Source organism: Gymnogyps californianus, chromosome 1 (genome assembly GCF_018139145.2).
Source record: "Gymnogyps californianus isolate 813 chromosome 1, ASM1813914v2, whole genome shotgun sequence".
Taxonomy (NCBI): Eukaryota; Metazoa; Chordata; class Aves; order Accipitriformes; family Cathartidae; genus Gymnogyps; species Gymnogyps californianus.
In genome coordinates this window covers 110,671,036-110,698,533 of record NC_059471.1, presented here as the reverse complement: position 1 = coordinate 110,698,533, position 27,498 = coordinate 110,671,036, and the positions used below count along the sequence as shown (strand labels likewise).

Here is a 27,498-nt window from a genome sequence, read left to right as displayed (position 1 = left end):
TATGTTCATATTCACAAGACTATATTACCAATGCATGTAAAATCTGAATTTTACTGATAGCTTTCAATGAGCAAACGCTGAGACTCAGGGAATGGCCTGCTGTACAGGAAAGATGAGCACCCATTTGCATGGTAGTAACCATAAAGTGACATTATACTTTATCCCAAATGCAGTTGGAAATGTGTCAAAGCAGCAGCACTCACAGTACTTCATCACTTCATGATGCTAAACCAGGCCTCAGAAGGAAAATGCTATTAAAGAAAAAAAAAAAAATGCAGTATCTCATCAGGAGTGCATCATTTTCACTGAACGCCCGACCTTCTGAAAGGCATTTCAAGGCAGTTAATGTGAACATCCAGCCCCAGGTGAAATCACACATGCACTGCCTGAATGCAGGAACCAGCCTGAAAATACAGGCGCAGAACACTGCGCCAGGACCTTTCGTGAAAGGACAGAAAGCGCAATGCTAAAAGCTGGTGAGAGCCAGGGAGGAAACAGGAGTAGAGCTGTGAACTCAGAAAGCAGTGGGCAGAAAGGTAAAAGTTGCCTCACCCGAAAGGACGTTTTTCTTCCCTATGCGGGGAGGCAAAGGGAAGCAGGGCAGGGCAGCTGCCTCCCGGGAGGTCCCAGCCCCACACTGGGGGCTCCTGCCCTCCCCCAGGACCACCCTCGCTTCCTCGATGTCCAAGCCCATTTTCCAAGTGAAACGCCTCATCCCCCTGAGTGGAAGAGCCTCCAAGCACCCACTCCAGGACACAGCTGTGCAGTCCCCATGCCCCTGCCTGGGGCAGACGGAAAATCCTGCTGCTCGTCACTGTCACACAGCTGTGACAGCCAGTGGCTCCCAAATGGAGCTCTGGGAAAAATCAAAGCTCCTAAAGGAGTTTCAGCTGGTGCAGCAGAGGCATGTTGATACGGCATATCAATGCCAGCTGCCGTTCTGTGGGCACTGCAGAGGCAACAGCTAGCATTACCTTCAGGAAACTCCACCAGCTCTTCTGGTGGATTTCTGAATTTCAGAGGATTTAATCCATGATAGTGTCAGGCATGACCAAAAGAGATTAATATTATGTTTTAGAGCATCTAAGCATCTTGCAAACGTACCTCACACCTTTTAAAACAAGATCCTGAATAATTTAGAAGTTATTTAAAGCATGACTTGGTACAGAAAATCAAGTCAAAGAAAGTGAATTTTATGTTCTGCAACTCACGCAATGAAGTCAGGTGTTTCTCTCTTCTGCTTTCATCGACAGTTTAGTTTTTCAGCTCAGATACATTAATCCCACATTTCTCTTCAGAATTTCAAGCCAAAAAGTTCATAAAGTATTGTTTTGTACCTATGCAAGCCTACAGCTTCAAGTCACCAAGCATTTTTTGGTGAGGCATTTAACAGGACAGTCTGAAATCCAGGCAGATAAGCAGAGAAAAGTTCAGGAAGAGAAATTAAGAAGAAAGACTGGGTTCACACCCAGATTACACTTCACAATTCACAGTGGCTCCTATTTATCACAAAATTAGTCCATCCAAAAAAAACTGAATCTCAACTTGTACAGCAAGTTTTTACAATAATAAGCTTAATTTTCATAACTCCAGATTTTGGTAGGTTTGGTGGGTTTTTTCCCCCCTCCTTAAGAAGTATTCCTTTTAAAAAAATTGGCTGAGAAAGCTGTCCTAATTAATATTCAGTTCAGTGATTAAGCACTCTCCCAAGTGACCTATATGTGTAATAGCATCAAGTACCACCTGCTCAAACTGTTGTTTTGCAGCGAAATATTAATCCCTTGTACCTTCTGTTATCAAGCTTGGATGCCATCTGAAATTCAAAACAGAATGATTCATTGTAGATGCTTTGTAAACTCACTGAAATTTATACAAAAAAGTAGCAATTATGTACAAATAATTTGAAATAATGTAGCACAAAAAGCAGGTTACAGAATTTTAGATAATTTCTCCCATTTGAAGTTCATTTCATATTAGGTAATGTATAAATAAAAAACATTTCTTTATAGAAATTAATTATTCAGTTTTTTTCTTTTAAATAAACCTTGCATATTTTCTATAAACAAGTGTAAGGAATATAGCTATCTCAAATTGCTTGTGTCTGTTCCTTAAAGAAGAGGTGTTAAGATAATATTTCATAAAAATCTATTTCTTCAAAAGTGCTGGCATAGAAAGCTGCACTTCTTCCCTTTACACAAGTTTGAATTTATCCCTAGCACAAAATACATGAATAACTATAGCATATTTTTAATATGCACCATGGGTGGAAAAATCCTTATATTTCTGCCAACGTTATACCTAGCATGCAAGCAAAATTGCATACTTCAAGACATGTTTGTGCTATTGATGGCACGCAATTGGAAGGGGAAAAAGAAACAGAATCAGATAATTGGCAGCATAACAAATCCAAAGGTCAACATCTGACTTCACTGACTTCAATTTTCTTCCTATTTCACACAAATCTTTATTTAAAAAAAATAAAATAAAAAAAATCCTCACATGCTTTCTGTCTTGGGACTACATATGTAAGAGAGACCTTTAGACCTCAGCTTCAGTCCACATTGGTAAGCAACAGATCTTACAGAAGATCTGAAGGCAGGAAACGAACCAACAAAGTTACACGTACAAAGGAAATTTTGCAAGCAACCTAAGCAGCTCCTTCTGTAGAAAAAATACTGTAATTTCTTTGAAGGTATTCTCAGTATATTCCTAAGCATTTGTGCAATAACACAGCTTTCCCTTGTCCTGTGTAAGTTGGGGTCAAACTGAGGCAAATGAACTGTACGTAAATTATGCATAAACAGAATTTTCAAAGACCGCAAGTTCTGTACTTAGAGACTGAACAAACTAGTAGCATAATGCAACAGATTCTACAGTAGGAGAAAATTTATTGCAATTAAATAATAAATTAAAAAGCAAAATCAATCTTTGAAATAGTCCCATCATTTCTAAGATGACTTCCTTAACATAATGACAGAGGGGGCTTTAGGGCTCAAGAAAAAAAACAGACTGTATTTAAAGGAGCTTGCAAGCGGGCTCAGTTTTGGGCTTAGCACTGCCAACAATATCAATGTACAAGAGTACGGAAGACATGCTTCTAAAACCTGTACCAACACAACTTTAGTTTCTCAGTCCTTCTCTGTAAAACAGGTTGCACAGTACTTCGCCATCTTATTGGGGTCTTGTGAAACAAACACCTTAAAGATTTGTGACAGATTCTGGTGCTACAGTAATACGTGCAATTTAGGTACTTAAACCTTTTTGTATAAATGCGATATATCAGAGGAAGTATTCTGTTTTCACAGCTTTACCTCTGTTACAGCTAATCTTTGGGAATTAGTGATGAAAGCCAAACGCAAAAATCTTGAAAAGCAGAACAAAAAAGCAAAGATTCTACAAGTGCCTTAACTAACATGATTATTATCCTCCCACCATCCAGCTAGAGCATATTGACTTGTGTGTTCCTAAGGCTTTCAATTTATGTGACTTTTAAAGAAGAAGATTGTAGACTGGTTGTAAAACGCATGCAAAATAGAACTATCCAACAGATTTTTGGAGGCATGTATTCAGTTACTTCTATTCAAAATGATAAAAATGTAACTGAATCAAATTAATGAGATGTATACTTTTTTTTTAAATACATAAATGGAAATTACATAGACAGCTCTCAAAGGTTAATTGTAGCTGAATCCTTAACTATTTTGCCTTTTCTGAGCTGTGAACGGTGGTGACTTTGTACATTTGCACAAACTAAATATATAAGGAAAGCAAAGGCTCTCACTTACCAACAGGGACAATGTGGCTGAGATGACTGACAGGGTGAATTCTCCCAGCTGTCCCCCCTCTTTGCTGAGCAAATGGACAAAGAGCTCATGAAACAGCCCATGAAACAGCCCTCACATTTTCACATTTGCTTATACCTCAAGCATTCAAGGCGAGCCATACCAGCTTCAGTTCAACCTAAATGTTATGTTTTAAACCATGAGGGTTGAGGGACGCAATGAGAGGCCTTACTGCCCACAGCCATCCCAGCAGAAGGGACCATGAAACCCAAATTTGTTCCAAGATCAATTAAAGCATTGATTTTAGGAGTGTATTTTCTATCATCTCAAAATGGACTCATTTTGTAGATTTTTGCTACTAAATAGTAGCAATATCGTCCAGATACATAAATAGTAGGACACATTCTGATTTCTGTATTAATAGCTGGGCATGTTTGTTTATTTTCACAGTAAGTAAATAACACCACATTATGTGAAGTCTCCAGACAGTACTGGCTTGTGGAAGTGGAGAAAGATTTGATCTGAAGAAGTCTTCAAACAAAATACTATTGAAATATACCTTACCAATTGCCTACCAATGCAGACTGAAGCTGAAAGTCTTAGCTCAGAGAAATAAAAGTATATTAAATATTTATTCAACAGGTTAAAATTAATTTTCTTCCCAAGCTATGCAAAGTATGTACTTTGAACTTTCAAATCTATTTTAATAAAACCTAGAAGTTGCAAACTATGCGTTCAATAGAATAAGATAAGATATGGAAAAGAAATTAAATCAATTCTTAAGTATTAGTTCACGCTACTGCATTCTTTTGTTTTCAGTTTTGTCTGAAAAGCTTGTTACAACTCATCTGATACTTATTACCTATCTGCTAGTTTTTATGGATACTAATTCAAGCAAAAGGCTTTGCTTTCAGTGAAATTTTCCATTCTCTGTGCATTTCAAAGAGCCAAAATAGAAGTAGCTAAATTTCCAAATAAAGTTGGACTCTAAAATGAGAATTTCTGGAGTATTTTGCCAATGCTGATAACAAGACAGTTCTATGCAAATATTTATAGTAGGTCACCATTTGTCACCCATGTGTATGAAAATCATCGCAGATATTCAAAGGGGCATTACCTTATTCCTGTACAATGCAATTATTTACATATTTGAATTACCTACCTGAAAGGCACAGACCTATCTTAGGGATAACACTAAATATAGCAGACAACATAACTAATGTTACCATTCAGAAGTACAATTTTGCTATGTTTATATTTCAGTTGTAGCAATGACTGCGGTAGAAGGATATTCCGTGATTGAGTCTGTTCTAATACTAGTGTCAAGCTTGCCCAGCCAGTAGAGAAATGCAGAGCAAGACACTCACTAATGAAGTAGGAAAATAGCCTTCCCTCACCCTCCAGCTTTCGTGAAATGCTGCAAACATTTTAGGAAAATAAGTAGTAGCATGAGAAAATTACCCAAATGCAACCTGACACTGCAGAGCTGTATGAAGCCCAACTGTAACTTATTTGAATAAAAGCTGAAATTTCTTCAGAAGTGCTCTGCATTAGGAAGGGAAAGGAAAAAAAAAATATCTGACTATCACTAACTGCTGTGAAGACAGTAAAAACACGTAGGAGACAAGCTTAGAAGCACTGAAGAATGGTCTTGTCTCTACAGCTAGTGAATGATAGCTTTCTTTCTACCTTAAACTGGAGTATGTGCTGCAATAGAGCTCCATATCTCCACAAAGACGGATGCACTGTAATATGCCTCTTATTCCTAAAGCAGTGTCTCAGGTCAAAAAGTACAAAGGTCAGATATAAATACTTCACATAACAATATTTTCCTGTATGAAAAATATATCCAATAAGTGGTTTTGAATTCCACAAAACCTATAAAATAATTTCCCTGTAAAAAGATATACCACCTAAGGAATGCCGACACTACCATGGGGCATGCACTTTAGTACCACTGACTTGGGTGGATCAGAAAGCTATACTTGCTGAATTCCATTTATAACCTGTGACTTGAATTCATTTTATGCTGATAAATCCTAAGTCTTAATATGTTAAGTCACATATATTAAATGCAAGGGAAGCCATTGTGACAATCTATCAAAAGCCTTTCAAACCAAGGCCACAAAGGTAAGTTCATTTTTATTTTCAGTATAATAATTTTACAGTGACTGCAAGTTAATATTAACCGAGAAGGTCTCAGTGAAGTCAACGAAAAGACTCCCCTTAATTTCATGGGCTTTTTCTTAATTTCCCCTTAATTTTATGGGCTGTTTCCATGCCTGACAGAGAATCATTACGATCTTACCATTAAAGCAGTTATCTCTTATTTTTCCCCTTAGCAAACAGGTCTTTAAAATGAAGATGACCCAATCAGTCACTTTCAGTTAGTTTTATGACTATACTCTAAATAAAAAAAATGATCAAGTTAAAATAATAAACTCACAGATAAAAATTTTAGCATGAAAACATGGTTTTGTGAAGTTTACCTCCAGTTCTTTTCCATTTTGTTATAGACAATTTTCATAACATTTTTTGTACTTCCTGAGCACTTTCACACATATAATTCTTATGACAAAAAAATAAGGTGAAACAAAGACGTGTTCTACTATCGCCTTTTCTAGCCATCAGTTACAGGATACATGAAGAGTTAACTTCAAGAGAAGTACATTTAACTAGTAATCCACAATATTACATGCCACTTCTTGCCAGTTAGTGGAACCTTTTCCCCCCTCCTTATTACAATTCTGCTTTCACTTATTGTTTGAAGTTCATATCTAATTCAGTATCCAAACACACCAAATCATAATGCATCACCTTTTCTTGCTTGCAATCACTTTTCATTTCCCAAATTATCTGGACCACTAGCTGGCCAGTTAATGCTGATCTTTGCTGCTTTCCCTCTTTCTCCAAAGCAAGCAAGAAACTCCACCTTCATTCAACTTTAGGAGCAACCAGTGCATCATAACATTGAGCACTCTGCTGCTAGAGATCATTTTTGTTTTCATCCCTCAATTACCATGTGTCAGGAGGAAAGAAGTATTTGGTTGAAGCAGGAGGACTAATTCAAACTAGCAGAAGCCATTTTACAATGAATTAGTCTGCACAGTCGGATATATGTAACCATTTCTCTCAAGACTTAAATGGTTGCCTATGACTTCTGTGTCTGAACACCTGCCACATATAAATCAACAACAACAACAACAACTGAGCACTGCAGGGATCACACAGCCATATTCACTGCACAACTAGTATGAACCAGCCTTCTGTTCAAAGGTACCAAGCTGTGGTCTTCATGATTACTAGTAGTAAAACGATTTGGTTTGACTGAACTGTCTCCAGGGCAGGTCAAAGCATATGGTATATAAACTTTCCAGCACTGAAGGTGATCTTTGGAGGATGTGTTTTTAAATTGAAAAGTATTTCGATCACAATACACACTAAATGGAACAGATTTTATCATTCCTAAAGTAATCCTTGAACATCACTTACAACAGTCACAAGGACCCATTTTCTACTTCAATCTAAAATTCCGGGTAATGCACATATTAGAAGTGCATTAAAATGCTCTTAACCTGATTGGATTTTTAAAGGGGATGAAAGGTGAATAAATGGGTAAACGTGTTACAGAGAAGTCTGAAAAGTGAAATTCCAGTTTCTGAATTATTTATGAAGAGTAGCATAGCAAATAAGTTGAGTAGCATTTCTTTTTAACTTGTGAAATGAACGTTGTCGGCAATTTTCACAAGTCAAGTTCAAGCCTACCTTTCCGTCGAAGCAACTTCTCACACATAGACTTCCCACAGCTCTAATGCCAAACAAAATACCATACATAACGCAAAACGATATCCTTTCATTTGGCATTAGTTGGGCACAGTTCCTCGACAGGGACGGAGGTCCCCCACATTATGACTGAGGTGAGAGGATGCCTCGCTGCACAGCCGCAAAAGGAGCCGGCCCCTGGGGCTATCAGGCCACTGGGGAAGATGGATGCCCTGGAAGTCCCTGGGTGTTTATAATCGGGTGCAGTAGCTTCTAGCAGAGCTTTCAGGGCCTCCAATTGCACTGCTGATGGAAATTACGGAGCAGTAATGCTAGGAATAATTTCAACCTGTTTCAAAAACCAGATCTTGAGAATTCCTAGTTTCTGAAAACACAGATTTCCTTCCAACTGGGACTAGACACACATGACAAGGTAGTAATATTTCTTATGCATCACCTTTATAGGAAAACATTTTCAAGCAACGTACTACTTAAAAACACCACTACTAGTTTGAAGAAAATGCAGGCATTGCTTAAAATGTAATGTCCTGTGTAACACTGTGCGTAGTATTTATTAAGGAAAAATTTTGTTTCAACACTAAGGTTTTTATTCACTGGTTTAGTACTCATTTGTTTACTTGGTTTGACAATGTTTCAGCTCCAGTTTCTAAGCCTTGGCATACTTCCAAAATACCTGGCAGCCTTTTATAGCTCTTCAGAATAAAAGATCATCCAGTACCAGGAAAACATAGTCAAATGTCTTCACGTATATTCTACTTCCTCAGCAGCAATACATCCCATAGTCATGATGATAAAGGGTCTGTCTCCACTCTGCCAGGCTGACCAAATATCCAATTTGCCAATGTGGTAGCAAAACCAATGAAAGAAAAACCAAAAATGAAGAATATCTTAACGGTTTAAACTGGTATGATTTACTTGATTTTGTTTTAAACAAGTGTTCCATTTTGAGTTTGATTGTTTAGCACAGGGAAACAAAAGATCTAGATTTAGTCACAATTCACATGCTGCCTTTGACTTAACCGTCAGGTGCTTAGGATATTTGTCAAGGATGACAATCTAAAAAATCACCTCCTTGATGAGACAGGTGCAAGAACAGAGTAGGCAATCTCCCCCTAAAAATACACCACTGAATAGAAAAGGACAGTAGACAAAAAGATAGAAAATAAGCATTCTATAGTAAGTAAAACAATTGTCTGGTGATTATAGAGAAAGATAGAACCTAAATTACCCAGGAAATAAGTCATGATCTACCAGAAGTGGAATTCACTAAAATTTGTTTATATTTAGGTAACAAAATTGTGAAACCCGAAATACTGTTGCAGACTGCAAAATGCTATGGAAATGACAGAAACATGATAGGATAGATGCTCATCATATATTCAGTACTAAATATATATATATACACACACACACACACACACTACCCTGTACAGAGAACACAGAAATAAAGAAAATGGTAGTGAGACAAAAGAGTAGATAAATTACCAGATAGACTAAAGAAGGGAGAGCATAGTTAAAAGAGGGTGTGCTTGGGTCAATATTACTTTGCAAATGGATTACAAAAATTGCGTTCGGTTCTGTCAAGAGTCAACTGTAGATTTTCAAGGTAAGATTTGATCACAGAAAGTGTCTATGAAGTAGTTCGACTGAATAATAATGGTGAATACTAAAACAACAACTTTGCGAAGTTTAAAAAAATATTAATTTTTAAACATTGTATCAGGCAATCAAGAAATCACTGTAAAAGTTTTGTTGTTTGTTTTTTTTTTTTTTATACTGGAAACAGCTATTCTCCAAAGAGTATTGTTGGCGATGCTGATAAAGAAATTAGAACTGCATGTAAAAAAATACTGCCATTTACAGAACACATAGCAAACAATTTTTAAGCAAACATTCAGAACATAACACAGTTTAATCACTATTCTAATAACATAAATTATCAGAAAAACAGTTGCAGGTACTACTGTGTAAGTAAAACCCTTTATAGAGAGCTTATGAGAGAGAATTTTGAGTAAGGCTCTTTATGTGGGAATGAAAGTTAGCACACATACTATGTTCTCCGTTTTGCTCCCAAGACTATATAAAGCCTTATTTTGCAAAAGGAATACAGGGGAAAAAGTGATCATGTTAATTATGTCATCAAGAAGTATAATAAAATCTCTATAAAGCTTTGCTCAAATGCAAGTAGAATCAGGTCCTTAGCTTTTTAAGATTTTCATTAAGTTCACTCCAAGCAAATTCTGAATTCATTATAAACAAGTCAAGTTTCCTTTCCCATTAGGTTCTGCTGTCAGCTCCAGTCACATAAGACCATGTTATAGCTACTAGAACAAGCTTTACATATCATGATACATGAGGAGATAATGTGTGTAGAGAGAATGACTGGGAAAATAACACAAGATTTGCGATATATGGATTCAATTCTCCTCAAAAACAGTTTTTGTTCTAGTCAAAGACAAAAAACCCCACCGGATTCTGGCTTGCTTTATTGTGGACGTGGATGTATAGAAGACCATTTTCTACTGTATTTCAAATAGAAAGTAGGTATCTGCGGACACACACCCACAGCATGAAAGGGAGGAGAAGGGGAGACCCGAGGGAAATGCTTTAGAATTGAATGTGTATTATCAGCTAGTGTGACAAACTAAGTAAAAGCTGAGTTAAATAAATGGATTTTCAATATTTGCGGCTAGAGGCTTCTGAATTAGAATACCTCAGTAATTAGCTCAGATGAAATTTAATTACTCATAGAATTACCAATGTCTTCATTAGTAACTGGCCCTTTGGTATGGATTATCACATAAATCTTTTTCCATACTGTATCTAATTGAAAGTAAACAAGCCAAAGCTTGGTGTAAACCCATTCAACATACACAAATTAAGCCAGTATTTATGCTGGATCTTATTTTCTCTGAACTCCAATATCCATTTACAGTGCCTAATAAAGAATCAAATGCGACAGTAATGCTTAGCTGGTCCCTTGCCAAAACGCTTGATGGTGAGTCCCTGCCTAACTTAAGTATATAAATTGATATAGCAGATCCTCCAGCTCCAGATCTGAGGCAGCTACTTTCCCCTAATCGTAAGCTTCACGTTATGAATTAAACGTCAGGACACATTTTCAAGACACATGCATGTGAGTGAGAGAGAGCTTAGGAAGCTCCAGGGTGGAGAGCGGGGGTGGTGGTGCCGGATGCATGGCGTCACATCGACCCCACAGTGTCAGCAGCCCTGTGCTATCCCAGGGGAAAACCCATGCACATGCGGATGTCCTGTTAGGAAGGTGGACGCACTGGCAGCCACAGCAGGAGCTAAGCCACTGCCATGCAGCTTTGGCCTCCTCAGGGAGAGGCGGCTTCAGATTGCTGCCAGAGGGATGCTGCTGTAGTTGAGCAAAAAATCATCAATTCTTTTGCACCTCTCTATGCCCCCAAAATGAAACAAAAAACCCACACAGCCAAGAAAGGAGGGGAGCCATACATAACGGCTGGAGATGCCGGCTACGGGGAGCAACAGTGACGTCCCAGTCTCAGGTGCCATGGAAGGGCAACAAGCAAGATGCTTCTGCTTAAGGAGACGGTCCTAGGTCCCCAAGGCCAGGAGCCACTACTTTCAGACTGATTTGGTTTGAAAGCCTGGAGGACACAAATGCTGTGCCTTATTCACAACTTGGGCAACTTGCTTAGGCAATGGCATTTCTCTACTCTCTATTAATATTGTGCATTTGGAAGACAGGACACAGTATTTAGTATCTTCCCAGAAACATGAGCAAGATCAGTACTAGGACTCTAACTTTCTTATTACCCTATCTTTACTGAATAAAAGTAACACATACTTGCATATTATTTCAGTAAAAGGGTAAATTCTCCCTACTGTATTCCTACACATCACACATTGACAGAGGAAGACAGATACGTAAACTAAGAATTTACTTAAAGATTATTTAAATAATGAAATTCTTCCTGTTGCCTCAGCTATCAACACCACTTACAGCACGTGTGCAATGCAATAAAATGAATACTGTTTTATTATATGTGGGATTTCTCAGTATGATACAAAGAAAAGTTTCTCTGAAGAGGGGGCTGGCAGCCAGTCTCCAAACAGCATATGCCACTACTTATTTCAGTTTATAATCCAAACATTACTCCTAAGGCAAAAAATAGTGTTAAACTTTGTGTTATCGTAGCTACAGAACTCCTTTTGCCCTCTAAGGGAGAAAAAACTCCAAGCAGTTCCTTATAAAGCATGTAGGAATGATAGCTGTTTGCACAATTCACTGGTTGTGTCTATCCGCTCACACCTACACATAAATAGGTTAGTAGGTATCATAGTAGATTTAATAAAAAGTCAATATAGGAGTCCAGAGCAAAAAAGCTTAGGACATGTTGGCATCAAGCTAGTGAGGAAGGCTGGAGTTATATCTTATTGACAGAAGGCTTATAAATCCGTATCATGCCCCACTCCCCCTGAAGGCCTCTTCAAGGCCTTCTCATTGCTGCTTTGAAAGAGGAAAGTACTAGATATTAATTAAAGTATCATCAGCTCTGGAAATCATAAAGATGCTGTCAGATGATCTAGGTCAGTACTTTTCAACTCCAGGTGTAAGGACCCACTGGAGATTAGAAAGAAATGTAGATTAATTCCAAGTGGAAAGGGTTTAAATTTTAATATGTTTTATGTGATCTATATGAACTGTATAATCTAAGCTACACAGGAATTTATGGATGTGAAACTTGTGTACTTTCACAAGAGAGCTTCTAGGTGTTGATAAATTGAAAAAGTTTTTAAAAAAATCATCATCCTTAATATACATATTTCTACTACAAACTTGACTAACTTCTGCCTTTGTTTACTTAGAAAGTACTTGCAGCTTCCTTTGATATTAATTTGATTTTTTTTTTTGCCTCCTCATCCTTGGAGAAAAGTGATTATTACCTCTCAATAAGCTAAGCTAACCTAATACAAGTGCTCTAATGGAAATATCTATTTTAACCTATGACAGTTATTACTGTGAAAACAAGAAGAATTAGAACCATTTGTTTTCATGCTTCTACGGTGAGAGGAGACTGCTGCCTTCAACGAGCTTGTAAAGTGTTCTCACAGAAATGCTTTCTGGATTTTTCTGGGGAATTTAATTAGAATGCATTACTTCCCAGCATCACCTCAGCAAGAACCACCTCTTCTAACAACTGGTTATTAACATTTTCACAATATTAATGTATTTAGATTATTTGTATCCAGGTTAGCCCAAAAAGACCCATCCCAAGTTACATACACTTTTGAATATAGACAGTCCTGAAGGAATGTGCTAAATGCCACTATTTTAATGCTGATTCTGTAAGTCTGAGAATTAATACAGCATTCTACTCATCAGATCCAGAAAATACTGAGAAATATGCAGAGTTTCTTCCTTTTTTGGGGGGGGGGGGGGGGGGGGGGGGGGGGGGGGAGTACTTCAAACATATGTAATCTGTCATCAGAAAGTCACAGGCCTTCTCAGTGGCTGACCTTGTAAAGGACCAAAGAATCCACTAGACAGGATTCAAGAACGGCAAGATTTATGAGCTGGCTGTAGTAGAGAGCATAAATCACAACACTACTTTCACTCAGAGCTGACGTGAAGAAAGACCATGCGCATAAGAGAGAGGGGCCAAAAGTGGTCAAATGTTTCTCTATTGGATTATATTCTTATCAGACATGTAGCCAATTTTAAACATTTAGAATTAATTTAAATTATTTGCTTGCTTTATTAATAAAAGTGAAGCTCGCCATCTTATTTGAGAGCTCACATAAAGCTAAAGCTTACGGGTGTTCAATGACACATGGCCTGTGTTCATGATGCCCCTCATCACATTTACCTTGCATTCATTTTCAAATTGAAAACACAGAAACATGAAATTAGCTCTTTAAAAGGGTTTGGATGAAGGAAAGCAGAACTTCTCATGCAAAAAGATAACAAGACAAATCAAGTGGCCAAAATGATAAAGTTATTTTCCATAGAAGAAATAGGTGCATCAACTGCACACAAATGTTAATGACTATTAAAACTGGATTTAATACTTATGCCATGAAAAATAGCAACCCTTAACACAAAGCCACACGAAATAAATAGAGAAGATAAGAGACCTTTTGCATAGAATTTAAATTTTTTGTCTTGTGGTTGTAAGAGCTTTTGTCGACCAGGCTAAACCTCCATTAGATAAGGTGCCAATTCAGTCAAATATTCTTATGCTTCATTGCAAAAGTCTTAGCCTTCATAGATTTGAATAGAGCTACAGCACCTAACTCCCCTGCTTTGCTGAACAGGGGCAGGCTCTATGTGCTGTGAATTCAGCATGTTTAAGTACACTGGAAGCTAAAACAAAGGATTCCTCACAACAAGCATCTTACTCCAACATGCAGGGTCTTTAAAAGAGAGAAACATTTGGAGGAGTGGGGGATAACAATGCTGCCGCTGAGTTTCAAGTTGGAGATAATGACAATGTGACCTGCCAGATGAAGTTAGCAGTTTCACATGCAAATCTGTCATACTTGTGTTTATTTTTCATTAGCAGACATGTATAAGCTCATGCTGTGTACAGTGGCACTTCAAGCACAGCATCTGCTTTCTGATTTGTACACGAGCTAACGTATTTGTTAAACTCATTCTCCAGTTGACGGACAGCCCAGTGAAACAATCAACACAGACTGAGTTTGCCTGTCACACACATGCATAAATTAATATGCAAAATTACATCTAGAATTGCAAATGCCCCCCCCCCCATCTTTTTAAGATAGTCTAGAGAACAATAATAATTCTTTATCTCCAAAACGTTTGTATAGCTGAGTCTGCGCTGAGCAGGGAGGTTGGCACATATGACCTTAAGAGGTCCCTTCCAACCTCACCCATTCTGAGAACACCTGACCCCTTTCTATATACAACTAAATACCTTACACATTTTGCTGCTACAGCTGAGATTTTAAGGAAAAAAAGTGAAATATCTTTCACACAATACTCTTGAACCTTTAATTTCAGGTGGACAGCGCTAAGTATAAACATGGTGAAACTTGAAGCCTCACATTTCTCATAAAGTTCCCCTGGGAACTTTATGCAACTCTAAAGCAAAAAAACCCTAAAAGTTTTATACCAGATTTACACATCTGTTACTATTGAAGACAAATTTCCAACGTGCACTTCAGGAACAGACATCTCATGTAAAGCGGATTATTCATTCATTTCAAATTAATAAATAATAAAATGTTGTAGCAAATCAAACCAGCAGGCAGTAAGGGGAAAGTGCTTAGCACATACACATACATATGTATCTGCAGTATTACAATATACATGATAAAATTTCCCCTAGGCTACTTTTCTATAATAAAGAAAATTCATAGGATTTATTACTGGTAATGATCGATGACAGAGTTTTTGAAAGAAACACAGACTGCAGATAGAATATAAAGAGGATAGCATGCTTTGGACTTCAACTATACAATACAGTATTTCTTAGCAGCAAAATAAAACTTCAATTCTTCTCAATAAGCTTTTCTTTTTAACTTACGTAGTTGAAAGACATATGTCTGACACTATTTGCTTGAATTTTAGCAATAAAAAAAATTTAGTAGATGCTATTTATTCCCTACCTTTAATGCAGACTGAGAAAATCAAAAACATTCACTTTCACAGTAATAGATTTAAACAGACAAGAAATAATCTGCATTTTCTACTACATACTAGGATAATGGAAACAACACTCTTATCCATGTATTTTCAATATGACCCTACAACTATGAAGCATAGTCATAAAGCACTGAAACATCATTTAACAAGATGAGAAAGCTGTGACTTATTTTATCTGATCCAGAAATGAGCTGTCAAAGTTAAATTGTCATGTAATTAATTGTGCATTTGCTGGCAATTTTTAAACTGTGAATGAAAGACTGTAGTGAAATTGCAAATCATTGAACACTTTCATCTAATACATTTGAGATAATTCTTTGAAGACCACTTTCCCTGAACAGTGTTAATGAGAAGCTCCTCACTTTAATAAAATGTCACCTAATAAGTATAACCAAACAATATAATTTTCTTAAAAAACAAAACAAAACAAAAAAAACAAAACCCCAACTTTCTCAGCTAGCCATCACTGGATGGATTCCATAACTGGTGTTGAGATACAGAAAGATTCAAGACCTTCAAGAAATAATTCACCTCCAAAGCGAGCACTGAAATGGTTTAAGTGAGACTCAGTGCAAATTTCAATTAACTGATTTACATGCAAGATACTGCATAGGACACTCTGCCTTTTATTACTACATGTCTGCAGTTAAATAGTCTTCGGTTTCTCTCAATTTTATTCACAGTGGAGCTAGAAGGGCTACTGATGACCTTTTAATGCTGTTTCACTCTTCATCCCACAGATGTCACTTCCCAGTTCTCCTCCCTCTCCCTGCCCTTTCTGTATCTTCACACAATTCATTAGTTATTGACCATTATTTATGCAGATACATTTTGACAGACAGTTTGCCCCAGATTTTTTCTTTTGGAAGTTGAGATTTGGTGTTCTGGTTACCAATAGTCAAGACAACTCTTGAGATACTTCTGTTGACTTTTTCAGTCAAGGTTTGCCATTCCAAAACCTTTGCTGGGCTGTATTCCTCCTGGAGAAGTGAGGATCTCAACACACAACAGCAAGTGGCAGAAGGAAAAATGAAGACATATTTCCCAAGTGTCAGCCAGTCAGCATAGGAGCTGACAGTGTGGAGATGGGCGAATGCTGAACTTGTAGCAAAGCAGCTATTAATGCTGGAACCCATGTAAGGCTTGGTGTTTTCACTCTAATAAAGCTTTCACAGCACTTGTTTACGGGGAGTTCTGTTTTTAAAGAGGCTAAAATGACTTTGCTGTTGGGTTTGTTTGGGGATTTAATTTTTTCTTTTTAATGTTGGAAGAAGTGAACCCCAAACCGCAGCTGAAAAGTAAAAGAAACCTTGCCTAAAAACAAATCTATTTCAGTTACCCAACATATTAAACAGGCTTGTTTGAACTATGAGCTTCTTGCCAGAATATCCTGTTAGATGTTCAACTCACCAAGACCTGATATTTTATACTTATGGTAACTTTTTAAAATGAAGTATATACAAAAAGGACAAAGAAGGGCAACTGAATCCTGAAATACTTTAATTTAAAATGCAACATAAATAAAACTCCAAGCTGTATCTCAATAAATATACATTAGGACACTTAGTACTTGTACAGGTTCCAGGATTAAGTGTTTTATACTACATGCATTGTATCATTCTCTTTACTGCCAATTTTCATTATTTTTTATGAAGCTTACTACCACAGTGACTGCCAAGAACATTTTTGAAACCTCATACATTCTGTCAAAACATCAAGAACACCGTATTTTCAAAAATGAAAGATTTACTTTGGATTATATCAAATGAAACTATTTTTTCAATTGTATGAAGCTGTGTTTTTATTCATATCCTGTTTTCTAATAAGTAAATTTACCTTTTGTAAAGGAATACAAAAACTGTTTTTGAGTTTGGTGCTAGGATCATAGGATCATTTTTAATTCCTACACGATGGGGGGCGAGTTCTGGCCTGCCTAGAGCAGCAGGTGCCACAGCAGCACCAACAGTTAGCTGCGACATCAAAGCTTGTTTCCAGGAGATGACATCTGAGGTTCTCAATTACGCATACGTTCATTAGAAAGTTCTCATTATTCAAAACTAAGGCTTCCTGGAAATCAATTCTTGAGGATTTAACCTGTTGCAGATTGCAAACACTGAACCTTCTACATAAAACAAACCAACCAACCACCCCACAGAAACCACACACTTGCTATCAGAAGCATTCTTCCTATATAGCTACTTACGGCCCATAACTAACCTTTTAGTACCCTTCATGTTAAAAAATTTCCTAGATCTTGAATTGTATTAGACCATTAATTCAAGAGTTTAACAGTGTGATTGTCTCAGTTTCTCTTAATTTTTCATATAATAAAAATATGTCTACTTTTGCGACGTACGTTCTACTAAAAAGGTAAAACTACACCCTCTACCTCTGCTCCTATACCTCTCTCGTCTCTCTCATCAATCTTTGGTTTGCTAAGCTAGGAGAACTGAAGACCAACAGAATACCTGCACTCTTTGTGCATGGAATGTGAACACAATACCTGAAGAATAAATGGTCTTATCTCCTACATCAGGTCTAATTTCCTATATATTGCTGCCCAATACGGAACGATTAATTTCTTGTTCGCCATAAAATCCTTTCAGGGAAAGCAGGTTTTTCACCCCTCAAAGATGCAGACTAGCAATCCTGGGGAAAACAGCTACAGAAAATGCAGTCCACAGAAAAGGCAGATACTTTTCAGGTTGTAACACAGTCATGCAAATAACCTTAGGCAAATTGATAGAAATTACTCATAAGGAAGACCTAAATTCACTCTTAGATAGTTCACACAATTTTCATTAGAATTTTCCAGCCCTTTTATTACCTCATACCAAAAACGTCATGTTTTTGTTACTTCAGTAATAAGAACCCTTTCGTCCTGAGCTACTTATTTAGCACCTGCTAGTTTCATAAACTATTACCACAGGACTTTCTACTTCCTCATTAATAATAGGTACTCTGCTCAAGTTATCTCCTCCTGTACTTAATGCTAAAGGTATTCTTACATTCTGTTGTATGATTTCTGAAAATTACATTGTAGTGCAATCTTTAATGATGATATGCGTTATGGCGAATTGTGTATTGTTTGACATATCTCGAATCCCTCTGAAATAGGCACGACGTGAAATGTTTTTTGATTATTGGCTACAAAGTGTAATGTCTGCCTGCTTAATATCTCATACTTTTTCTGGAACTCAATTGAAGATTAATTCTAAAGAAAAATACAGTATTTGTAGATTGCATTAACTTTGCACAGTGTCTTTGCCTGCAAGGAGGATTTATGACAAATGGAAATATAATTGATTAAAGCAAAGCATGCTTTCTGTTCAAATTTAAATTCCACAGCTCATGTAGGAGTTCAGCTGCATTCCAAAATGTTATGTGCAGTTGCCTTTTTTTTTTTTTTTTTAAATACTGTGGCTAAATTGAAGCAGGCAGCAAACATTGTGCTTTTCAATTAGGCAATACCTATGGCAGGAACATACACAAGGAGAGAATACCTGAAAGAAACACTCTATTGGTTTCTTCTTCCATCAAGAGTTTCTGCAAAGGGTGTTGCCTAGACAAATGAAGACAACCAGACCTCTTTTCACATATGTAACATATTATTGGTTAACAGTCGTCTTTTCTTTTTTTTTTTTTAAAGGCTACTTGCCAATTTTAAAGTGGCTAAGATTAACTATTCCATTAAAAACAAACAAAACAAATCCTCCCTTCAAAATATAGTGTTGTTATCCATTAGCAAAGCTGCATAATGTACAAGAGATAAAGGTTAAGTACTTAAATCATGTTCAATTGCTTTAAAAAGCTACTGGTAGTTTGATAGGGTAAAGGTACATGCTGATAGTGTGTTTTCAAATGTATTTTGAGAACTTTGTTATGAGACATGCAGCAGTCACTTTGTATTAAGGCTGAAGCTTCTTTCCTTAAAGTTAAGTTCCCCCCACCCCTCCAATACAGACTGCTGAACCAGAAATAAGATTTCTCTTTGCAGTTCAAGAATTTTTTATTTTATACATAGACATATACAAACCACCTTTCCGTTCCACCTATAAAAAGTAACACCAAATTTACACAGGCAGAAGTGAGAACAGGAGGTTTAGGTGTATCATTCACACATGTGCCTCCTATTCTTTCTGGCACAGTACATCTTGGTCTCAAGAACAAAGGCTTTGGGCTTGTTGTTTCTACAGAAATCACTCAAATGTCTCTAAATGTCTTTACACACCCACGATGAGGGTACAGAAGACAGGTCTAACCCCATCATCACTTAGTTCCTTCATTACAACTTAACTCAGACATCTACTAGAACTCCACAGTGAGGAAGCAGTAAGAAAGAAGAAACAACTGCAACGTAACACAACATGCCTGGAGAGCTTTGATTGTCCTACCCCCAATTATTCTTACCACACCACCTGAATATATAACAGGTGGTAGTGCACAAGCAGCGATTGCTAAAGCTTGTCATCTGGGTTTAATGTAAATTTGGATCAAAGAGCAAGTCTATCAGAGACTCGACGCAGAATCCCAAGTGAGTGCTCACCAGCTCTCTGCAATAGGATGCTTCACAGGAGAGCAGTACAGATTAGTTTTATTTTGCTGGAATGAGCTTCAGTTTCATTTAAAGGATATGAACTGATTACCTTATAACAATTTAATACATTCTACAACACATTCTGATTATCTTTGGAGAGACATTAAAAGTACATATATATTTCATTAGTACCTACTTACCTAAAAGGAGATATGAATTGTAGGTGATGATTTCCTTTAAATGAAATTTTTTACAATATATTAAAGTAGAGTTTGGGGTGCAAGCTGGGACTACAGAGTGATTCAGAAATGGGTACAGGAGTTCCTGCAGGCACTACCTCTCTCCCCAGTTCTCCTATTCCAAGTATTTGCTTTCCAGAAAAGAATTTTTTCCAGCATAAGTAACATAGAACACAGTGTTAGGACTCCCACTTTGTTGTGGCTTCTGTGGGCACCAACTTGCCCCACAAATTTTCTCTTCTTGCGATAGTCCCATTAATACCAGATTAATAACATGAAACCTATCCTAGTACATGTATTCTCCAAAATACAAGAAATTTCTAAAATACATATTACATATACATAGAAGACATGTTCTAATATGTCTGCAAGTGCATGTAGAATTTTTAAGGAACAATTGCAACTTTCCCCATTTACATTGCCAGCCAAAAGGAGAAGTTTTGTATTTCAGAGCACCAGTGTACAGAGAAAGTCAAACTAGGAACAGCAACTCAACTTGACCTGGTCCAGGAAGTCTGCAAGCCTATTTAGTCTTTTTTTGCGCCCCCCCCCCCCTTTTTTTTTTAATTTCTGAAGGCGTTTATGTTGTATTTGCTGCTTCTAATGAGAGGAAGTGAGGCTATCCAGAGATTCAAGGGGAATCACAACAGAGCTTTTTTTTACCCCACCTCTTGCCCAACCACAGTAGGTCACTGCCTTCTCACTGTGCTACCAGGGAGGGATCAGCAGACCAGCTCCAGGGATAGCTGCTCTTCTTGTACGTGCCAGACACAATCTACTGCTACTCCAGTCCTGCTGATAGCGGAAATCGTAACAAACTTTATCTCAGCAAATTCTGAATGGAATTTCACATGGGACACATACACACACTGGTGTAGTCTGAGGAAATGTGGAATATCAAAGGTCTGCTAGAAAGAATCGAGGTGTGACAATCCTTTCGAGGGATGTTGGTGAGCAATGTTAAGTGTAAACTTGCCCAGCAGCTGATTTCACTAATCTGATGACCTTCCTGTAAATTGCAAAAAACTTGTTTGGTATGTTGCTTCTTAAACAGAGATGAAAAAGTAACTTCTTCCAGACAGTTACTGGGCTAAGATTTTACTGAAATCAGTAACTTCGTAGCTGCTGGGAGTTGCATTATATTGCTGGTTTGTTAGGAAGCATGTAATTTATCTTATTTTTAAAAGAGCAATTATTCTGTAGATAAGCATTTCCACATAATCATGGAAAAAGATCAGGTTGGAAGGGACCTTTGAAGGCATATGGATCCAACCTCCTGCTCAAAGCTGGGCCAACTTCCAATTTAGATCAAGTTGCCCAGGGCCTTGTCGTATCAAGTCCTGAATATCTCCAAGGATGGTGATTCCTGAACCTCCCTGGGTAACCTGGATCAGTGCTTGACCACACAGAGTGAATAAACCTCTCCTTGTCTCTGACTGTGATTTTCCTTGCTGCGCCTCACGACCATTGCTCTTATGCGTCTTTGAGGAAAGTCTTGCTCCGTCTTCCTGCACATCTGTTTTCCAGCCCCCAATGATCTCAGTGGCCCTCAGCTGCACTTACCACACTTTGCCAACATGTCTCTTACCTTGAGGGGCCCAAAACTCAACGCAGCATCCCAGATGCAGCTCCAGGAGTGCCAAACATAGGAGCACAGTCGTTACCCTCAGACTGCCTGCTATACTCCTCCTAATGCCACACAGTATGTGGGTCATTTTCATTACCTCCAGGGCATGCTGCTGATTCACATTTGACGCTCTGCCCACCAAGACATCCATGACCTTTTCTGGAGACCTGCATTATATGTACATCATACACTTTTAAAAGTGTTTCTAGATTACCTGTGGCTTTGCACATTTTTTTTTCTTTTTTAAAAGGCTAGTTTGAATGATTGACGTAAGAGGACTGATTTTTTAAATAGTCCAAGTTAACATTAAAACAAAAACCTGCATGTCATCTCACATCGGCACCCAGAACAGATCTCAAGTTTCTTCCTGAGTGTGCAAAACCATCACGCGCTGGTAGGTTATGCCACAGGCTTCGCAGGGCCTGGGTGACCTGTTAGCTAGCTGAGCTCCCTGTGCAAGAGGCTGGTCTGGACAGCATTCCTCCCCCCTGGCCCCAGGGCAGCGATGCCACCTGTGTCCTACTCTGTGTCACCATGGAGCTGCTTATCTCCACACTGGGAGTCAGGAGCCAGGTTACACGCATGCACTTGGCAGATTTGGCCGTGCTGGAGGCAAGCCATGGCACCACAGCACCAATGTACGGCATCAGGATTAGCCGTGGTGTGAAACTGGAACCGGTTCCGAGACCCTCGCTTTCTACATAGAGATTTGACTTCTCTGGTGTTTTATGGTTTTTTTGAACCACATCACTAGTCATTTGTAAATTTAGTGTTATACAACTGTATATGTATACACATACATGCTCCATATATATAAAATATTTCTTTCCTTACCTTGTCAGACAACCAAACAGCTGAGGGAGAGGAAGCAACTTACACACAGCTGCTTTAGCACACAGCAATGTGCAGTGGTGAGAAAGAGACACCAAAGCTTAGTCTTTCAATTTCTAAGTAGTCAGAATTGTCACAGTATTTCAGCATCCCATCCATAGTCAAAACGAGTTACTAAGGTTAGGTTTGTGAAGAAATCCCCGGTATCCTCAGTCTGCCTTCCTTCCCACCCATTAACAAGCCACAGTAATCTCAGGATTTCAGGACTGGGAAAAGACATTGTTATTCATTGTTTTTGGAGCACGTTTTTGGGCACATTTGTTTTTCCTCAGCAACACAGACAAAAAAAAAAAGTGGAAGTCAGGTAATTCGAATGCTTGTTTTCAGCTATAAGCATCAACCTTGTGACTCTCTGAAGTCCAGCAAAGACTCCCTTTCACTGTTTCTGAAGGTATATTGATATATATTCCGGTATATTCCAAGTTAGCTGTAATGCTGGCTGAGCATAACCTGCTTTATCATTGGTTAAAGTTACCAATTGCAAAAAGAAAACAAAAATATCCCCTACAACGTAGTTTCAATTCAAAAGTTAAGATGATTTTCTCCAAATAGGCCTGTGCTGGGGGAAAAAGAAGTTCCTGCAGGCGGGGGGTCAGAGCTCAGCCAGCCAGCGACACCCACTGCTTTCCAGCACGTTCAGTTTGAGCTCTGAAGCCTCTTGGTCGTAGCACATTGCACAGCCTTTATGCTTGATCATTAAAGAAAGTAACCTGTCAACACTGTATACTGACAGCTCTGAAAAAGTAGATTTGAAAGGATCTTCTTCTGCAGGAAGCATGCATCCAAGAACGCCAGCATTACTGCTGCATTCTTAAGAGCAGACACTGTTTTATCCAGCATCTCCAGCGCTTCAAAGAGAGCACCTGCTTACTCTATTCAGCAATGAAATTCCACATATTATTAAACATTCACTTCTTTTCTAAGTCTGAAAATTATTAGATTCCAGGACTCCTTATTCATCTTCTGTCTTCAAATTAAATATCAATATTAGCACTGTTTGAGAATATCACGGAACAGTAATTGTCTGCTCATTATTCAAGTAACTTAAGACTTCCAACTATATGATTTCTCCAAGTTCACCAAGAAAAACAAACAAGTGTAACTGTTTCAAAACATTCTTCAGATTACTCATGGCTCACTGTTACAGAGATATAAAATATTTTTCTGAAGTTACTTATAAGTATAAAATATAGGCCAGGCTTGTTTTGGAGACAGAGTGAACCTGTAATATACAGGTAAGTGAGAAAAGCAGAACGGGTGCAAAAGTCTAAAAATTTGACTCACGTGCAAGGGCTCAGAATAACAACATGAGACAATTTCTTCCATACTGCAGTCTCCACTTAACACACTGGGTAGACTGAAGTAACTATTGGTAAACAACACATAAATAGAGCAAGATGCAGCTCCACGGACCTCAAAAGACAGACAATGGCTTGGGTTCATGTATAAAAAAAGAGACAGATAGGAATAGCTGTTGAAAAACAAAGGGTTTTTAATTCAAGTTTACTATTCAGATTGGAAATGGAAGTGGAACAAATGCTGGTTTCTTTCTAACTTCCATAGCAACCCACTCGCACTGAAGTTATGCGACTCAGAAGCTGTTTTCTTTAAATGCAGCCATATGGCTTTTAAACCCTTTTGGTTCAATGCCCAGACACAGAATAATTATTTCTTCATTTTATTGTCCTGATAGACCCTGAATACTCAACTTTATAATTTTACTCAAATTACTCAAGTTCTCCTTTACGTTTCTCAGGTTCCTGCAAGTCAAGCCCAAAGGGCTTTGCTTTTTACTTTAAAAGAAAGTGTTAATAGAAATTCACAGCAAAATTAGGGACATATCTGGCAACTTAAAGAGATTTCACATTTTCTAAATACCGTGTATATAATTACACCAAGAAAATATTTGTTCCTTGCTTTTAATTTACTACTTCATTGCCAGAGGATTAAAAATTCACATTTCTCAAGTGAAGACTTAAGCAGTCATCAACAGTTGCAATAAGTATATATGCTCAAAAGTCTACACTAAACGTCCATCATAGCAGAGTACAAAGCCTACCAACACTGAAACACAGCCAGCTTTATTACACTGGGCCTGCTTAAATGTATTTCTTAATATTCACAAGCTGTGTAGCAACCTAGCAAAATTATTTAAAATTAAAGTAAAATAGCATGATGGAAGTTCACATCCCTTTTCCAGTAAGTTATTGCCAATTTTAGGAAGACATTTTACATTCAAAGAGAACATAATATTTTGTCACACTATTAAGGTTTCATTTTTCTAAGTTATATTTTGGTAAGTATTAGAAAACAGAAACATATAAAACTACATGACTGAAAGATCAGCTCACAGATGAAGACTGCAATCTTCAATACCTCTCATCAGCCAGAAACTCAAAGTAGGTTTAGAACCACGGAAAGCATATTTCACAGCACAAGTGCCCTCACATTGTCCACTTTGAAAACAAAGTCTTTCAAGTTACTGTTTCTGTGTTTCTTTCCAATACCATTCACGAGTATTTCATAAAACACAAAAATTTACCATACCTTACATTTTAGCACAATACCACAAAAAGTAAGTCTTCAAATATATCTGGTTTTCCAAGTCAAAGACTAAAACGTTAAAATGGAAGCTTAAAAAAAAAAAACACAACTTTAGAAAATCAACTCACCCTTTTGTACAAAGACAATTTATGTCACAGAAAAGCTCCTCTGCATATCTGGTGATTAGCCGCAAAATGTTCATGACCCTTACCCTACAGAATGCTCTATGGGCTGTCAGGTTGGCTTTTAGTATCTGCAGAGGCAACATTAAGTTCTGCAGAAGCTTCCTGCAGAATTGCGGCACACAGTTTATATCCAATTTCTATGCCTACAACGGCACAAAGCAAAAGTAAACACTGTTTTCATTCCAACAGCCAAGAACTACTACTTCTGCCCAAACTGTGTGGTGGAATGGACCTAGCACAGGCTACATACACTAGCCAGCATCATGCTTGTAGTCATTGACTTGAGTAACATAGAGCAGATAGCCTGTAGTTGGAAAAAGTACAGCATTTTCCCCACTTGAGGGAGTAAATTAAGGACGTGGAAATCTCAGCTCATCTGTAACATGTACTTCCTAAAGTTGGCCTGACATACCTCAAGAAGGAATGCCTATCCACTTCCCTTTAAGTTCAATGCCTCAAAATTATCACTTACAGATTTCCCCCTCCCCCAGTTTGACATAACATGCAAGCATCTTTTATATTAAATATATATTAAAAAAATACAATAGCCTGTTATTACCTCTCTTGTTACCAGCCCTTAGATACAGTCTTCAGATCAGAAACAGGCAATAATGGTTCATTTTTCAAAATTAAAAACCCAAGAAGCTAGACCTTTTTTTTTTTTTTTTTTGCTTGTCTGCATTCTTGCAGCTGTTATTATGCACCACCACCAGTGAGACGGGAACACAACATGGAAAATATTTATAGCACTGCAACAAAAGCCTTTCCAAGTATTGCACGTTCATTGCAGATATCACAGCTAAGTAATGCAAAGTGTCCATGTCTATAATCTCTTAAACAACTACTTCTCCACACCTAGAGAGCCAACAACAAATAACAATGGAAGATTTATTTCAAGACGCACTCAAATCACAGAGCACAAGAAAACAGATTCAAGCATCTGGATAATCCCATAAGGCATCGAGACATCATTTTCCAAACAGCATTTGACTTTTCAACTGAAGTACTTCAGATTTTTATATTCTTACTTCTTGTCAGCAGTTCACACAAGTTCAGTACTTCATCATGCACCCTCGTTTCTCCAACAAATGCTATGCAATATTGAGCAAATGGAAAATTGTAGTAAGAGATCTGCACTTACCTTGTCCTTGTCCACTGATCTGGTGACTCCACAGCATCAGAATTATTGCTAATATCCAGTGCATCTGCCCAGTTACTCCGCTGCTTCCTTGTCTTCCAGCCATTGCATTATTGGATGCTATACAAAGAAATATTATTGAATGTTTTAGCTATAACTCTTGGGAAATACACCTTTGGGTGGAAGAAAACAAAACAAAATCCCTACAAATTTCTTCAGTACACATCTATCGCTCCACTTTAATAAATACTCACTGGTAAAAATGCTTTTTCATTCAGAACCTCCCTGACTGTGTTCGCTCAAGACTGCTACCTCATAGTCTACTACAAAATGGAAGTAAGTTGCTTTGAAAATGCTTGAATTTACCTTTCATACAGAGGTCTTGAACTTCACAAAAAAAACAGGTTCAGGAGTCCTGAACAAGCAACACTTCACTGAGTCACTTAAAAGATTTGCTGTATAGTACAGAAACTCTTCTGAAGCAAAGTCACTCAGTCAGCATTTAACTTGACTTTTTAAAAAGTTTAGGTTATTTACAACATTGAGTTGTGCTACCAGTTGCATTTCATTGCGGGCTTTCCTGGACCAACTACATCTTCCAGTGGTCACAGTTTTCACATCACTGACATACGCAACATTTACCTATTTATTATTCCCCCTCCCCCGCCTCTTTTTAGCACTCTGACTCAGGTTTGCTTCTTCAGAAGATCTGTTTAATCAAATACTGATTTGTCAGAACTGTACTAATTACATGGCCCTGGCTGAAAAAAATTAAGATGTAATTTCTAGCCTAAAGCACAGAGAAATATCACAGAAATTGGTATACGAACAGTTAGGTAATTTATCCAGCATGTGGAAAATCTTGCAACAATTCCTTAAGTAGTTTTAAGAAAGATGGTATTGTAAAAACTTCCTGTGTTTTTACATTATAAACTGCTATAAAATTCTTGTGAAGAGTGTTGTAGGAATTTAAAAAATTATCTTTTAAAAAAAAAGAAAAAATACTAACAGCAGGGAATGTTTACATATTGGGTGATTAAGCATACTTTTAATATTGCTATTATAGTAAGTTTCATTAAAAAAAAAACAAAACAAAAAAGGTGGTTTACAAC

The 27,498-nt window shown here is 37.6% G+C and overlaps 1 long non-coding RNA gene across 1 annotated transcript; it reads right to left on the bottom strand.

Moving 5' to 3' along the window:
- LOC127028294 (uncharacterized) lies at window positions 1–26,501 on the bottom strand. Its single transcript, XR_007767992.1, has 3 exons — window positions 26,390–26,501; window positions 1,744–1,813; window positions 1–251 (listed from the first exon to the last, which is right to left on the bottom strand). It is a non-coding gene; the product is annotated as an uncharacterized LOC127028294 (long non-coding RNA).
- Window positions 26,502–27,498: the final 997 nt, after the last annotated feature.